Here is a 16,203-nt window from a genome sequence, read left to right on the forward strand (position 1 = left end):
GAAAAGTCCCAGGGGCCCGAAATTCGGAACGGTGGCTCTTTGGGGCCCCTGGATCGTGCAGTCAAAAGCGCGGGGCCCTAGTGCGATGCACTTTTTTCCCTTTAGTCCTACGACTATGTGCTTCGGGGCCCTGGGTGAGGGGCCCCTGAGATGCCAGAATCTAAAATCTGGGGGCCCTCCGGCCTATCGTCTCCGAACTGTGGACGTCCCACCTCCCATCAAAACGCGTAACGCTTTTGTGGACGTGGGGTCCCTTCTGTGACCGTTTGACCCCTAAAGAAGGTGGTAGGGCCACCAGACTTCAGTGCCCGGTCGAGGGGATCCCCTCGAGACACATATCCAAAATTCGGCCCGATCGGACCCTTGGGAGTCGTGTCCACGTCGTGTCCACGACCCTCTTGGGATCCCCCGAATTTCAGCCGCGGGGTCCAACGCATCGCGGAGATATTAGCAAAAAAATAGTACCATCCACCCCCCTCGCACCTACTCATCCATACCGGCCAGGGTGCACCCTCCCCGGCTAGAGAAGGCAGCTCGAAGGGGGTGGAAGTCGGAAGAAAAATTTTTTTATGAGGCCTAGAGAAAACACTTGTACTGTACCCAGGGCACTCAGAGGAATCCATTTTTGTAAGTTTTATCCCATTATACTGTAGAAATATGCATATAAAAAATGTTGGATTTTGGTTAACCAAAATGTCACAGACTTTGCCAAGCTGTAACTCCGCAAAACGGGGCCAAACTGCACCAAACTCGGGTCAAGGTCAGACCAGGTGGCCCTCTATCCGATGACACCTGCCCCATGTCCCTATGACCCCGGGGGTCAAAGTTACGGCCCCCCAAAATGTTCAATTCAATTCAATTCAATTCAAGTTTATTTGTATAGCGCTTTTTACAATACAAATCGTTACAAAGCAACTTTACAGAAAATTATGTTTCTACAATATTTAGTAGTAGCTAGTAGTTTGTGCACGTTTGACAGGATTTTAGAAAAATAAAAATAATAATAATAATAATACAAGACGTAGTCAGCTAGATGATGAACTATCAATATTATTAATTAATAGTAATTTATAGGATGCAGTTACACATGTAGCAATATTTGTTAGTTCTGTTTGTTGATTCAAGGTTAGCATCATCTGGGGTCCTCTGAGGGTCAGCATCATCTCTTCTCAGGTGTTCTGGATCCAGACTGGAGCTTGTGTAAATCCTAGTTACCACGGGATGTAAATCCCGTGGCAAAACATAGAAACAAAATAGAGACATCATTAGCATAGCTGCTGATCCAACAAAGTAAAATTAGTTTAACCCAAGCTAAAGAATAAAAATGCAGATGCAACTACACTCACAATTTAAGAGATACATTATTCGAATGCTTGGCGAAAGAGATGCGTTTTTAATCTAGATTTAAACAGAGAGAGTGTGTCTGAACCCCGAACATTATCAGGAAGGCTATTCCAGAGTTTGGGAGCCAAATGTGAAAAAGCTCTACCTCCTTTAGTGGACTTTGCTATCCTAGGAACTACCAAAAGTCCAGCGTTTTGTGACCTTAGGGTGCGTGATGGGTTGTAGCGTGGTAGAAGGCTAGTTAGGTACGCAGGAGCTAAACCATTTAGGGCCTTATGGGTAAGTAATGATAATTTGTAACTGATACGGAACTTAATAGGTAGCCAGTGCAGAGACTGTAAAATAGGGGTAATATGATCATATTTTCTTGACCTGGTAAGGACTCTAGCTGCTGCATTATGGACGACCTGTAGCTTGTTTATTGACGAAGCAGGACAACCACCTAGAAGTCCATTACAATAGTCCAGTCTAGAGGTCATGAAAGCATGAACTAGCTTTTCTGCATCAGAAACAGATAACATGTTTCGTAGCTTGGCAATGTTTCTAAGATGGAAGAATGCGGTTTTTGTAACATTGGAAATATGATTTTCAAAAGACAAATTGCTGTCCAATATAACACCCAGATTTCTGACTGTAGAGGAAGTAACAGTACATCCGTCTAGTTGCAGATTGTAATCTACAAGATTCTGTGTGGTGTTTTTTGGTCCAATAATTAATATCTCTGTCTTATCCGAATTTAATTGGAGAAAATTATTTGTCATCCAATCTTTTACATTTTTAACACACTCTGTTAGCTTAGATAATTGGGAAGTTTCATCTGGTCTCGTTGAAATATATAGCTGAGTATCATCAGCATAACAGTGGAAGCTAATTCCATATTTTCTAATAATATTACCAAGGGGCAACATGTATATTGAAAATAGAAGGGGACCTAGGACGGATCCTTGTGGCACTCCATATTTTACTGATGATAAATGAGATGACACCCCATTTAAGTAAACAAAATGGTAGCGATCGGACAGGTAGGATCTAAACCATCTTAGAGCCTGCCCTTGAATACCTGTATAGTTTTGTAATCGATCTATGAGTATGTCATGATCTATGGTGTCGAACACAGCACTAAGATCAAGTAAGACTAGAAATGAGATGCAGCCTTGATCTGACGCAAGAAGCAGGTCATTTGTAATTTTAACAAGTGCAGTTTCTGTGCTATGGTGGGGCCTAAAACCTGACTGAAATTCTTCATACAGATCATTTTTATGCAGGAAGGTGCTCAATTGAGCAGACACAACTTTTTCTAAAATTTTAGACATAAATGGAAGATTTGAAATAGGCCTATAATTTGCCAGTACACTAGGATCTAGTTTTGGTTTCTTAATAAGAGGCTTGATAACCGCCATTATGATAACCGCCAAAATGTGGGATTTGAACCGGGATAACTCAGGAACCGGACCACCCAGGAACTAGAGGGTGGTCGCATACGGTAGGCCCCTCGACCCTCTAGGGATCCCCTGAATTTCAGCCCCGGGGTCCACCGCTTCGCGGAGATATTAGCAAAAAAATAGTACCATCCACCCCCCTCGCACCTACTCATCCATGCCGGCCAGGGTGCACCCTCCCCGGCTTGAGAAGGCAGCTCAAGGGGGGTGGAAGTCGGAAGAAAAGTTTTTTTATGAGGCCGAGAGAAAACAGTTGTACTGTACTCAGGGCACTCAGAGGAATCAATTTTTGTAAGTTTTAACCCATAATACTGTAGAATTTGCATAAAAATGAGCGTTGAATTTTGGCACACATGTGCACCACATGTGGTGCGTATCTCACTTTTCATTAAATAGCAACTGTATTTAACTTTATTTATTTCAAATGTGTGTTATTGTTAATGAAAAGACCTTTACTGTACTCAGGACACCCAGAGGAATCAATTCTTGTAAGTTTTATCCAATAATAATGTAAAATATGCATAAAAATTTATGTCCACCAGAGCACTACGGAGGTCCCGCTGAATAAATTGTAAATGGACATTTTTTTTAAAAAAACCTCCCATTTGCCATTTATTCAGCACGCCCTTCCTAATGGTTCCGTTGACGGATCAATTTTAGCTATTTCGTGGTTGAAGTCTCATCTGCTGTACTCTGCAAGCTCCGAGGAACCCATTTTTGTAAGTTTTGTCCCATAATACTGTAGAATTATGCATAGAAAACCACATGTGGTGCATGTCCACCCGCAATTTATTTGAACCCCATTCAAATATATGGCAGGTGGGACTTTTTTAGAAACATCCCAGAGGCCCGAAATTCGGATCGGTGGGTCCAGGGGCCGCCGCGAGTGAGCTGACGAAAGCGCGGGACCCTAAGGCGAGGGAAAAATTCTGAGCCTCCTGCACAAAATCTCTCCCTCAGCCCTCTCTGACTCTTACATGATGAGAGCATTTTGAGAGATTTGAGGGTGCCGGGCGGGCATTTTTTTTCAAGGTCCTACAGCTTCGTGCTTCGGGGACATGGGAGAGGGGCCCCTGAGATGCTCGAATCTCGAATCTGGGGGCCCTACGACCTATCGTCTCCGAAGGGCGGATATCCCACCTCCAATGTAAACATGTACCGGTTTGGTGGACAAGCCCTTCCGTTTTTGACCTTTTGACCCCTAAGGAAGGTCGTAGGGCCACCAAACTTCTCTGCCCGGTCAAGGGGGTCCCCATGAGGCAATCATACCAAATTCGGCCCGATCAGACCCCGGCGAGCCGTGTCCACGAAACCGCTAGGCCGAACACATTCAAGTAATTGGCAGGTGGGACTTTTTCAGAAAAGACCCAGGGGCCCAAAATTCGGATCGGTGGGTCAAGGGGCCGCCCCGAGTGAGCTCCCGAAAGCGCGGGGCCCTGGGGCCCTCGCGAGTTGTGTCCACGAATCCGCTAGGCCGAACCCATTCAAGTATGTGGCAGGTGGGACTTTTTTAGAAAAGACCCAGGGGCCCGAAATTCGGATCGGTGGGTCCAGGGGCCGCCCCGATTGAGCTGCCGAAAGAGCGGGGCCCTAAGGCGAGGGGATAATTCGGAGCCTCCTGCACAAAATCTCTCCCTCAGCCCTCTCTGACTCTTACATGATCAGAGCCTTTTGAGAGATTTCAGGGTGCCGGATGGGAATTATTTTTTCAAGGTCCTACAGCTTCGTGCTTTGGGGACATGGGAGAGGGGCCTCTGACATGCGAGAATCTCGAATCTCGGGGCCCTACGACCCATCGTCTCCGAAGGGCAGATGTCCCATCTCCAATGTAAACGCGTACCGGTTTGGTGGACAAGCGCTCCCTTTTTTGACCCTTTGATCCCTAAATAAGGTCGTAGGGGTCACCAGACTTCTATGCCCGGTCGAGGTGGCCCCCATGAGACACATATCCAAAATTCGGCCCGATCGGACCCCGGCGAGCCGTGTCCACGAATCCGCTAGGCCGAACACATTCAAGTAAATGGCAGGAGGGATTTTTTAGAAACGTCCTAGGGGCCCGGAATTTGGATCGGTTGCTCGTGAGGGCCCCTAGAACGTGCTGTCAAAAGCGTGAGGACCTAGCGCGATGCCCTTTTTTTCCATGGGTCCTACGACTACGTGTTTCGGGGCCCTTGTTGAGGGGCCCCTGAGAAGCCAGAATCTCAAATCTGGGGGCCCTACAACCTATCGTCTCCGAACTGTGGACGTCCCACCTCCCATCAAAACGCGTACCGCTTTTGTGGACGTGGGGTCCCTTCTGTGACCGTTTGACCCCTAAAGAAGGTCGTAGGGCCACCAGACTTCTGTGCCCGGTCGAGGGGATGCCCTCGAGACACATATCCAAAATTCGGCCCGATCGGACCCTTGGGAGTCGTGTCCACGAATCCGCTAGGCCGAAAGCATGGGAATAAATGGCAGGTGGGATTTTTTTAGAAACGTCCCAGGGGTCCCAAATTTCACAGCGGGGTCCGTGGGGCCCCCCCAGTGACCTCACCGAGACCGCGGACCGATCGGAGCGACTTGCGTCGGCGACCCCGAAATGGCCAGAGGGGGCGCCGGTGAGCGCCCGCGGGGCGGGGACGCCCACCCCCCACCTCTGGGACCCTTTTGGGAACGTTCCGTAAAAATAGTGGAAAAGTGGACAAATAGTGGTTCCGTGGGACCGGGGGTCCGGGTCGGGGGTCCTCGCGGCTGGAGGGTCCGATCCGCGATGATAATGGTTAAATGGACAAATAATGGGTTCGTGGTCACGGGGGTCTGCACAGCGGACCCATATGGCGGGTGGACAAAACGCAGCTCGCTGGGATGCGAAGCCCACCCTAGAACAGCTCCGGCCATTCGTTTAATGGGAGAAAGGCCAAATAATAGGGTCCTGGGAGCGAATACCCCCAATGGCCAGCAGAACGATGGCAAAAGGACCTTTATAGGGAGCGTGGTCACGGGGGTCCGCTAAGCGGGCCCATATGGCGGGTGGACAAAACGCGGCCCGCTGGGATGCGAAGCCCACCCTAGAACTGCCCCGGCCATTCGTTTAATAGGAGAAAGGCCAAATAATAGGGTCCTGGGAGCGAATACCCCCAACGGCCAGCAGAACGATGGCAAAAGGACCTTTATAGGGTTCGTGGGAGGTGGGGGTGGTGGTGGGGGGGCTCTCCCGGTGGTCAACATCACCCCCTAGAGGTGTCAATACTTGGTTTACTGCGGATTCCCTACGGAAAAGGGGGGTAAGCCGACTCGTCCCGTTGGCCAGTTTTCTAAAGAAGAAAATGGATCCAAATTGACAGTACAATCCCTTCGAACCATTATGCGGTATATGGCAATTTAAATGAATGGGTTTTTTTTCCACGAACCCATTATGTGTACTACCTCCCGATAGTCAAGTTTGATCGTCTTCTCGGCGCTCCGCCAGGGCCCGCGAGGAGCCCCGGCGGGGCCGATCCGAGGACCTCACTAAACCATCCAATCGGTAGTAGCGACGGGCGGTGTGTACAAAGGGCAGGGACTTAATCAACGCGAGCTTATGACCCGCGCTTACTGGGAATTCCTCGTTGATGGGAAATAGTTTCAATCCCCAGTCCCGATCACGAGCGGGGTTCAGCGGGTTACCCGCGCCTCTCGGCGCAGGGTAGACACACGCTGATCCGCCCATTGTGGCGCGCGTGCAGCCCCGGACATCTAAGGGCATCACAGACCTGTTATTGCTCCATCTCGCGTGGCTGAACGCCACTTGTCCCTCTAAGAAGTTGAACGCCGACCGCACGGGGCCGCGTAACTATTTAACAAGCCGGAGTCTCGTTCGTTATCGGAATGAACCAGACAAATCGCTCCACCAACTAAGAACGGCCATGCACCACCACCCACAGAATCGAGAAAGAGCTATCAATCTGTCAATCCTTTCCGTGTCCGGGCCGGGTGAGGTTTCCCGTGTTGAGTCAAATTAAGCCGCAGGCTCCACTCCTGGTGGTGCCCTTCCGTCAATTCCTTTAAGTTTCAGCTTTGCAACCATACTCCCCCCGGAACCCAAAGACTTGTGGTTTCCCGCACGCTGCCCGGCGGGTCATGGGAATAACGCCGCCGGATCGCGGGTCGGCATCGTTTACGGTCGGAACTACGACGGTATCTGATCGTCTTCGAACCTCCGACTTTCGTTCTTGATTAATGAAAACATTCTTGGCAAATGCTTTCGCTTTCGTCCGTCTTGCGCCGGTCCAAGAATTTCACCTCTAGCGGCGCAATACGAATGCCCCCGGCCGTCCCTCTTAATCATGGCCCCGGGTTCCAGAAACCCACAAAATAGAACCGGAGTCCTATTCCATTATTCCTAGCTGCGGTATTCAGCGGCGACAGGCGGCCTGCTTTGAACACTCTAATTTTTTCAAAGTAAACGCTCCGGGCCCCGAGGTGACCGGACACCCAGTTAAGGGCATCCGGGGGGCGCCGGGAGGCAGGGTCCGGGACAGGCGGTGGCTCGCCTCGCGGCGGACCGCCAGCCCACTCCCGAGATCCAACTACGAGCTTTTTAACTGCAGCAACTTTAATATACGCTATTGGAGCTGGAATTACCGCGGCTGCTGGCACCAGACTTGCCCTCCAATGGGTCCTCGCCCATGGGTTTAGGATACGCTCATTCCAATTACAGGGCCTCGAAAGAGACCTGTATTGTTATTTTTCGTCACTACCTCTCCGAGTCGGAAATGGGTAATTTGCGCGCCTGCTGCCTTCCTTGGATGTGTTAGCCGTTTCTCAGGCTCCCTCTCCGGAATCGAACCCTGATTCCCCGTTACCCGTGGTCACCATGGTAGGCGCCTAAAGTACCATCGAAAGTTGATAGGGCAGACATTCGAAAGAGTCGTCGCCGCCGCGGGGGGCGCGCGATCGGCCCGAGGTTATCTAGAGTCACCAAAGGGACCGGGGCGGGGACGGATCCCCGACCCCGGATGGGTTTTGGATCTGATAAATGCACGTGTCCCCGCCCGTGAGGGAGGGTCGGCGCTCGTTTGCATGTATTAGCTCTGGAATTGCCACAGTTATCCAAGTACCGGGTGGAGCGATCAAAGGGACCATAACTGATTTAATGAGCCATTCGCAGTTTCACTGTACCGGCCGTGTGTACTTAGACCTGCATGGCTTAATCTTTGAGACAAGCATATGTTACTGGCAGGATCAACCAGGTAGCCCTCGGGAGGGGGTGTGGGATGGACAACCGCAGCGCGCTTGTTTCCTACACGCGGGTCTCACTCCGCGGTGGGTGTCGCGCCCCGGGGGGCGGAACCCACGCGGCGCGGCCGCTCATAGGGCGACGTGCGGCGACCTCCCCCGCTCGGGGGTCACGGGGGGTGGCTGGCCGCTGATCGAGGCCGTAACCGGGAAAAGTGTGCTTCGCGGGGACTGGAGGAGGGCGGGCGAGGGCCGGACGGAGCCGACCGCCCGCCTCGCGCCTCCTTCTCCGACCGCCGGTGGCGGACCCTTACGATAGACCGGCCGTCTGAGTCTCCCGAGAGAGGGGGGGGACAGGGCCCCGTCTCATGCGCGCATTGTGCCGGACACGGTGTGTCGCCCACGTCTAAACCGTACCTTCCACACACCGTGCCCCCTAGGCGCACCCGCCCATAGCGGCCGGTGGCCGGGCGGGGTCCTAGCTCGGGCGCGCAACGAAGAGGGCGAGGGTCGGTCGGATAGGTCTCTCGCCGAAGAGGCCCCGGAGCCTACGACCTGCCACTGGTCACCAAGCGAATGGAGAACCGGAGTAGGGGGTGCCGTCTCACCCTTGTGCCCGAGAAAGTGAGGCCACGTTGGGCCTGGGTGGATCGAAAAAGCCCCTGGAGCTCAGCCTTCAAATTTACAGAGAACCAGACTAGGGGGCGCCATCTCACCCTCATGCCCAGGAGAGGGAGGCCACGCTGGGCTTGGGTCGCTCGAAAAAGCCCCTGGAGCTCAGCCTTCAAATTTACAGAGAACCAGAGTAGGGGGCGCCATCTCACCCTCATGCCCAAGAGAGGGAGGCCACGCTGGGCTTGGGTCGCTCGAAAAAGCCCCTGGAGCTCAGCACTTCCACGGTTACGGAGAACCAGAGTAGGGGGCGCCATCTCACCCTCATGCCCAAGAGAGGGAGGCCACGCTGGGCCTGTGTCGCTCGAAAAAGCCCCTGGAGCTCAGCCTCCACGGTTACGGACAACCAGAGTAGGGGGCGCCATCTCACCCTCATGCCCAAGAGAGGGAGGCCACGCTGGGCTTGGGTCGCTCGAAAAAAGCCCCTGGAGCTCAGCCTCCACGGTTACGGAGAACCAGAGTAGGGGGCGCCATCTCACCCTCATGCCCAAGAGAGGGAGGCCACGCTGGGCCTGGGTCGCTCGAAAAAGCCCCTGGAGCTCAGCCTCCACGGTTACGGAGAACCAGAGTAGGGGGCGCCATCTCACCCTCATGCCCAAGAGAGGGAGGCCACGCTGGGCTTGGGTCGCTCGAAAAAAGCCCCTGGAGCTCAGCCTCCACGGTTACGGAGAACCAGAGTAGGGGGCGCCATCTCACCCTCATGCCCAGGAGAGGGAGGCCACGCTGGGCCTGTGTCGCTCGAAAAAGCCCCTGGAGCTCAGCCTCCACGGTTACGGAGAACCAGAGTAGGGGGCGCCATCTCACCCTCATGCCCAGGAGAGGGAGGCCACGCTGGGCTTGGGTCGCTCGAAAAAGCCCCTGGAGCTCAGCCTTCAAATTTACAGAGAACCAGACTAGGGGGCGCCGTCTCACTCTCATGCCCAAGAGAGGGAGGCCACGCTGGGCCTGGGTCGCTCGAAAAAGCCCCTGGAGCTCAGCCTCCACGGTTACAGAGAACCAGACTAGGGGGCGCCATCTCACTCTCATGCCCAGGAGAGGGAGGCCACGCTGGGCCTGTGTCGCTCGAAAAAGCCCCTGGAGCTCAGCCTCCACGGTTACGGAGAACCAGAGTAGGGGGCGCCATCTCACCCTCATGCCCAAGAGAGGGAGGCCACGCTGGGCTTGGGTCGCTCGAAAAAGCCCCTGGAGCTCAGCCTTCAAATTTACAGAGAACCAGAGTAGGGGACGCCATCTCACCCTCATGCCCAGGAGAGGGAGGCCACGCTGGGCTTGGGTCGCTCGAAAAAGCCCCTGGAGCTCAGCCTTCAAATTTACAGAGAACCAGAGTAGGGGGCGCCATCTCACCCTCATGCCCAAGAGAGGGAGGCCACGCTGGGCTTGGGTCGCTCGAAAAAGCCCCTGGAGCTCAGCCTCCACGGTTACGGAGAACCAGAGTAGGGGGCGCCATCTCACCCTCATGCCCAAGAGAGGGAGGCCACGCTGGGCTTGGGTCGCTCGAAAAAGCCCCTGGAGCTCAGCCTCCACGGTTACGGAGAACCAGAGTAGGGGGCGCCATCTCACCCTCATGCCCAAGAGAGGGAGGCCACGCTGGGCTTGGGTCGCTCGAAAAAGCCCCTGGAGCTCAGCCTTCAAATTTACAGAGAACCAGACTAGGGGGCGCCATCTCACCCTCATGCCCAAGAGAGGGAGGCCACGCTGGGCTTGGGTCGCTCGAAAAAGCCCCTGGAGCTCAGCCTTCAAATTTACAGAGAACCAGACTAGGGGGCGCCATCTCACCCTCATGCCCAAGAGAGGGAGGCCACGCTGGGCTTGGGTCGCTCGAAAAAGCCCCTGGAGCTCAGCACTTCCACGGTTACGGAGAACCAGAGTAGGGGGCGCCATCTCACCCTCATGCCCAAGAGAGGGAGGCCACGTTGGGCTTGGGTCGCTCGAAAAAGCCCCTGGAGCTCAGCCTTCAAATTTACAGAGAACCAGACTAGGGGGCGCCATCTCACTCTCATGCCCAGGAGAGGGAGGCCACGCTGGGCCTGTGTCGCTCGAAAAAGCCCCTGGAGCTCAGCCTCCACGGTTACGGAGAACCAGAGTAGGGGGCGCCATCTCACCCTCATGCCTAGGAGAGGGAGGCCACGCTGGGCTTGGGTCGCTCGAAAAAGCCCCTGGAGCTCAGCCTTCAAATTTACAGAGAACCAGAGTAGGGGGCGCCATCTCACCCTCATGCCCAAGAGAGGGAGGCCACGCTGGGCCTGTGTCGCTCGAAAAAGCCCCTGGAGCTCAGCCTCCACGGTTACAGAGAACCAGAGTAGGGGGCGCCATCTCACCCTCATGCCCAGGAGAGGGAGGCCACGCTGGGCTTGGGTCGCTCGAAAAAGCCCCTGGAGCTCAGCCTTCAAATTTACAGAGAACCAGAGTAGGGGGCGCCATCTCACCCTCATGCCCAAGAGAGGGAGGCCACGCTGGGCTTGGGTCGCTCGAAAAAGCCCCTGGAGCTCAGCCTTCAAATTTACAGAGAACCAGAGTAGGGGGCGCCATCTCACCCTCATGCCCAAGAGAGGGAGGCCACGCTGGGCTTGGGTCGCTCGAAAAAGCCCCTGGAGCTCAGCACTTCCACGGTTACGGAGAACCAGAGTAGGGGGCGCCATCTCACCCTCATGCCCAAGAGAGGGAGGCCACGCTGGGCCTGGGTCGCTCGAAAAAGCCCCTGGAGCTCAGCCTCCACGGTTACAGAGAACCAGACTAGGGGGCGCCATCTCACCCTCATGCCCAAGAGAGGGAGGCCACGCTGGGCTTGGGTCGCTCGAAAAAGCCCCTGGAGCTCAGCCTCCACGGTTACGGAGAACCAGAGTAGGGGGCGCCATCTCACCCTCATGCCCAGGAGAGGGAGGCCACGCTGGGCTTGGGTCGCTCGAAAAAGCCCCTGGAGCTCAGCCTCCACGGTTACGGAGAACCAGAGTAGGGGGCGCCATCTCACCCTCATGCCCAAGAGAGGGAGGCCACGCTGGGCCTGGGTCGCTCGAAAAAGCCCCTGGAGCTCAGCCTCCACGGTTACAGAGAACCAGACTAGGGGGCGCCATCTCACCCTCATGCCCAGGAGAGGGAGGCCACGCTGGGCTTGGGTCGCTCGAAAAAGCCCCTGGAGCTCAGCCTTCAAATTTACAGAGAACCAGAGTAGGGGGCGCCATCTCACCCTCATGCCCAAGAGAGGGAGGCCACGCTGGGCCTGGGTCGCTCGAAAAAGCCCCTGGAGCTCAGCCTCCACGGTTACAGAGAACCAGACTAGGGGGCGCCATCTCACTCTCATGCCCAGGAGAGGGAGGCCACGCTGGGGCTGTGTCGCTCGAAAAAGCCCCTGGAGCTCAGCCTCCACGGTTACGGAGAACCAGAGTAGGGGGCGCCATCTCACCCTCATGCCCAAGAGAGGGAGGCCACGCTGGGCTTGGGTCGCTCGAAAAAGCCCCTGGAGCTCAGCCTTCAAATTTACGGAGAACCAGACTAGGGGGCGCCATCTCACCCTCATGCCCAAGAGAGGGAGGCCACGCTGGGCTTGGGTCGCTCGAAAAAGCCCCTGGAGCTCAGCACTTCCACGGTTACGGAGAACCAGAGTAGGGGGCGCCATCTCACCCTCATGCCCAAGAGAGGGAGGCCACGCTGGGCTTGGGTTGCTCGAAAAAGCCCCTGGAGCTCAGCCTTCAAATTTACAGAGAACCAGACTAGGGGGCGCCATCTCACCCTCATGCCCAAGAGAGGGAGGCCACGCTGGGCCTGGGTCGCTCGAAAAAGCCCCTGGAGCTCAGCCTCCACGGTTACAGAGAACCAGACTAGGGGGCGCCATCTCACTCTCATGCCCAGGAGAGGGAGGCCACGCTGGGCCTGTGTCGCTCGAAAAAAGCCCCTGGAGCTCAGCCTCCACGGTTACGGAGAACCAGAGTAGGGGGCGCCATCTCACCCTCATGCCCAAGAGAGGGAGGCCACGCTGGGCTTGGGTCGCTCGAAAAAGCCCCTGGAGCTCAGCCTTCAAATTTACAGAGAACCAGAGTAGGGGACGCCATCTCACCCTCATGCCCAGGAGAGGGAGGCCACGCTGGGCTTGGGTCGCTCGAAAAAGCCCCTGGAGCTCAGCCTTCAAATTTACAGAGAACCAGAGTAGGGGGCGCCATCTCACCCTCATGCCCAAGAGAGGGAGGCCACGCTGGGCTTGGGTCGCTCGAAAAAGCCCCTGGAGCTCAGCCTCCACGGTTACGGAGAACCAGAGTAGGGGGCGCCATCTCACCCTCATGCCCAAGAGAGGGAGGCCACGCTGGGCTTGGGTCGCTCGAAAAAGCCCCTGGAGCTCAGCCTCCACGGTTACGGAGAACCAGAGTAGGGGGCGCCATCTCACCCTCATGCCCAAGAGAGGGAGGCCACGCTGGGCTTGGGTCGCTCGAAAAAGCCCCTGGAGCTCAGCCTTCAAATTTACAGAGAACCAGACTAGGGGGCGCCATCTCACCCTCATGCCCAAGAGAGGGAGGCCACGCTGGGCTTGGGTCGCTCGAAAAAGCCCCTGGAGCTCAGCCTTCAAATTTACAGAGAACCAGACTAGGGGGCGCCATCTCACCCTCATGCCCAAGAGAGGGAGGCCACGCTGGGCTTGGGTCGCTCGAAAAAGCCCCTGGAGCTCAGCACTTCCACGGTTACGGAGAACCAGAGTAGGGGGCGCCATCTCACCCTCATGCCCAAGAGAGGGAGGCCACGCTGGGCTTGGGTCGCTCGAAAAAGCCCCTGGAGCTCAGCCTTCAAATTTACAGAGAACCAGACTAGGGGGCGCCATCTCACTCTCATGCCCAGGAGAGGGAGGCCACGCTGGGCCTGTGTCGCTCGAAAAAGCCCCTGGAGCTCAGCCTCCACGGTTACGGAGAACCAGAGTAGGGGGCGCCATCTCACCCTCATGCCCAGGAGAGGGAGGCCACGCTGGGCTTGGGTCGCTCGAAAAAGCCCCTGGAGCTCAGCCTTCAAATTTACAGAGAACCAGAGTAGGGGGCGCCATCTCACCCTCATGCCCAAGAGAGGGAGGCCACGCTGGGCCTGTGTCGCTCGAAAAAGCCCCTGGAGCTCAGCCTCCACGGTTACGGAGAACCAGAGTAGGGGGCGCCATCTCACCCTCATGCCCAGGAGAGGGAGGCCACGCTGGGCTTGGGTCGCTCGAAAAAGCCCCTGGAGCTCAGCCTTCAAATTTACAGAGAACCAGAGTAGGGGGCGCCATCTCACCCTCATGCCCAAGAGAGGGAGGCCACGCTGGGCCTGTGTCGCTCGAAAAAGCCCCTGGAGCTCAGCCTCCATGGTTACGGAGAACCAGAGTAGGGGGCGCCATCTCACCCTCATGCCCAGGAGAGGGAGGCCACGCTGGGCTTGGGTCGCTCGAAAAAGCCCCTGGAGCTCAGCCTTCAAATTTACAGAGAACCAGAGTAGGGGGCGCCATCTCACCCTCATGCCCAAGAGAGGGAGGCCACGCTGGGCTTGGGTCGCTCGAAAAAGCCCCTGGAGCTCAGCCTTCAAATTTACAGAGAACCAGAGTAGGGGGCGCCATCTCACCCTCATGCCCAAGAGAGGGAGGCCACGCTGGGCTTGGGTCGCTCGAAAAAGCCCCTGGAGCTCAGCACTTCCACGGTTACGGAGAACCAGAGTAGGGGGCGCCATCTCACCCTCATGCCCATGAGAGGGAGGCCACGCTGGGCCTGGGTCGCTCGAAAAAGCCCCTGGAGCTCAGCCTCCACGGTTACAGAGAACCAGACTAGGGGGCGCCATCTCACCCTCATGCCCAAGAGAGGGAGGCCACGCTGGGCTTGGGTCGCTCGAAAAAGCCCCTGGAGCTCAGCCTCCACGGTTACGGAGAACCAGAGTAGGGGGCGCCATCTCACCCTCATGCCCAGGAGAGGGAGGCCACGCTGGGCTTGGGTCGCTCGAAAAAGCCCCTGGAGCTCAGCCTCCACGGTTACGGAGAACCAGAGTAGGGGGCGCCATCTCACCCTCATGCCCAAGAGAGGGAGGCCACGCTGGGCCTGGGTCGCTCGAAAAAGCCCCTGGAGCTCAGCCTCCACGGTTACAGAGAACCAGACTAGGGGGGCGCCATCTCACCCTCATGCCCAGGAGAGGGAGGCCACGCTGGGCTTGGGTCGCTCGAAAAAGCCCCTGGAGCTCAGCCTTCAAATTTACAGAGAACCAGAGTAGGGGGCGCCATCTCACCCTCATGCCCAAGAGAGGGAGGCCACGCTGGGCCTGGGTCGCTCGAAAAAGCCCCTGGAGCTCAGCCTCCACGGTTACAGAGAACCAGACTAGGGGGCGCCATCTCACTCTCATGCCCAGGAGAGGGAGGCCACGCTGGGCCTGTGTCGCTCGAAAAAGCCCCTGGAGCTCAGCCTCCACGGTTACGGAGAACCAGAGTAGGGGCGCCATCTCACCCTCATGCCCAAGAGAGGGAGGCCACGCTGGGCTTGGGTCGCTCGAAAAAGCCCCTGGAGCTCAGCCTTCAAATTTACGGAGAACCAGACTAGGGGGCGCCATCTCACCCTCATGCCCAAGAGAGGGAGGCCACGCTGGGCTTGGGTCGCTCGAAAAAGCCCCTGGAGCTCAGCACTTCCACGGTTACGGAGAACCAGAGTAGGGGGCGCCATCTCACCCTCATGCCCAAGAGAGGGAGGCCACGCTGGGCTTGGGTTGCTCGAAAAAGCCCCTGGAGCTCAGCCTTCAAATTTACAGAGAACCAGACTAGGGGGCGCCATCTCACCCTCATGCCCAAGAGAGGGAGGCCACGCTGGGCTTGGGTCGCTCGAAAAAGCCCCTGGAGCTCAGCCTGCGAAGCGCTTTTGTCAGCACCCAGATGGTGGGCAAGAACGGCTTCCCCTATCGGGCCGACCTCCAGGATCGCGGGCGAGATCGGAGCTCTACCCGGGATAGGCTCACCATCCTGGGCAAGGCCTCCGGAGAGGGGTTGTCGGATGTTCGACCGGGGCCCGCTGGGGTACGCCGGGGCCTAGGGACTTGAAACTCGGGTCGTTGATAGGGCCCGTCGGCCCCTCTCGGACGCCACCTCCCCCGAGCCGACAGCCCCCCGGGGGCCGGGGATAGCGCCCCCCAAAGTTCGAAATTTAGAACGGCCGTATCTCGCCAAAGCCGAGCCCCAGGGACTTCAAACTCGGGTCGATGATAGACCCCGTGGCCCCCTATCAGACGCTTCCAGCCCAGAGCCGCCAGCCCCCCGGGGGCCGGGGATAGCGCCCCCCAAAGTTCGAAATTTTGAACGGCCGTATCTCGCCGAGGCCGAGACCCAGGGACTTCAAACTCGGGTCGATGATAGACCCCTTGGCCCCCTATCAGACGCCGCCACCCCGGAGCCGATGCTCCCCAGGGGGCCGGAGATAGAGCCCGCCCTGGGTGAAACTTTGAACGGCCGTATCTCGCATAGGCCGAGACCCAGGCACTTCAAACTCGGGTCGCTGATAGACCCCTTGGCCCCCTATCAGACGCCGCCACCCCGGAGCCGATGCTCCCCAGGGGGCCGGAGATAGAGCCCGCCCAGGGT

Source organism: Carassius carassius, chromosome 18 (assembly GCF_963082965.1).
Source record: "Carassius carassius chromosome 18, fCarCar2.1, whole genome shotgun sequence".
NCBI classification, from domain to species: domain Eukaryota; kingdom Metazoa; phylum Chordata; class Actinopteri; order Cypriniformes; family Cyprinidae; genus Carassius; species Carassius carassius.